This window comes from Hyla sarda, unplaced genomic scaffold (assembly GCF_029499605.1).
Source record: "Hyla sarda isolate aHylSar1 unplaced genomic scaffold, aHylSar1.hap1 scaffold_1871, whole genome shotgun sequence".
NCBI lineage: Eukaryota > Metazoa > Chordata > Amphibia > Anura > Hylidae > Hyla > Hyla sarda.
Window position 1 is genome coordinate 61,166 of NW_026608523.1, and position 1,307 is coordinate 62,472.

The 1,307-nt window shown below is 49.9% G+C and overlaps 1 non-coding gene across 1 annotated transcript; it reads left to right on the forward strand.

Annotated features, from left to right (window-relative positions):
* Positions 1-876: 876 nt before the first annotated feature.
* Positions 877-1,067, forward strand: LOC130315388 (U2 spliceosomal RNA). The gene has a single exon (XR_008862922.1). It is a non-coding gene; the product is annotated as a U2 spliceosomal RNA (small nuclear RNA).
* The last annotated feature ends 240 nt before the right edge of the window (positions 1,068-1,307 follow it).

A 1,307-nucleotide genomic window follows, 5' to 3' on the forward strand; every position in this document is an offset into this window, starting at 1 on the left:
TATACGCGCACACACACACATATATATAAACGTATTCTCCGTTGAGATATTGCAGCCGCTGCTGTGTCCAGGCCCAGGAGCCTTAGCACTGTGCTGTGATGTCACTCAATACCACTGACATCACTAGGTGTAAACAACATCTCTCCTTTGCTGTGTATGTGACTATGGAGCTGTTTGGTGATGTCGTCTATTATGGCCTTCATAGAAGCAACAGGAGATTGTTGCATCCATCTAGAACCCTCAGAACTACAGTGCTATGATGTCACTCACTTCCACAGGCCTTGCAGAGTGTAAACAACAACAACCCAGCTTTGTTGTGTATGTAACCATAGGGATTGTGATGTCACCTAGAACCTTCACAGCAGCGACAGCTTTATGAGGAGCATCAGCACTGCTCTGCCTGAGCAGAACCATCACCGCCATAGGTTGTCAAATAACCCGGATTTAACCCACACAGGTAAGTCCAATGGGGTGCAGGCATGTCCTCTATGCTTACAGCTTCCCGTGGGTGTTGGTTTGATACCGTTTGGGGACAGCCAAGGAGGCATCTGCAGGCAACAAAGGTAGGTGTGTGCTTGTGTGTGTGTTTCCTATGCAGATCCTAAGCCCAGTGTCACATGCAAGTAGGAGGAGTAAGAAGGGTTCCTGGCAAATCCGGGTTATGGATTGCATTTAAAAAGGCCCCGTGGGAGTGCAATGGGCCCCTGTCTTGCTGCTTAGCAATAATGGTATGGGTTTAGGTTCTGCTGTGTGTACTGGTGGTTGACTGCCCCCCAGCCCAGAGTGTGCATGGAAAATTGTCTGGCAGCCTCCCTGACAGCAAGCAGTGATAGTGCCCATGAAGGGGACCTTGTTGGGCCCGCCCCTTTCACGGTTATCGCTTCTCGGCCTTTTGGCTAAGATCAAGTGTAGTATCTGTTCTTATCAGTTTAATATCTGATACGTCCCCTATCTGGGGACCATATATTAAATGGATTTTTGAGAACGGGGGCCGATTTCGAAGCTTGCTTCCGTCGCCCTATGCATTGACCCGATATGGCAGTATCTTCGGGTACAGTGCACCACCCCCTTACAGGGTTAAAAAGAAAGATTCCTACTTTCATTGCTACCTGCTTGCTGGCTAGCCAGCTAGCCAGCCCTGTGGGCCTTGCTGCTGCTGCTGCTGCTGCTGCAGCCAAAAAACAAAAGGTGGTGCTGCTGCTGCTTCTGCTGCTTCTGCTTGTGTCTGGCCGCTGTTGGAGCGTCCAGGCACAGGACTTCTGCTGCTGCTGACTAAATGGCCTCCTTAATTGGATCATTTGAGTAGC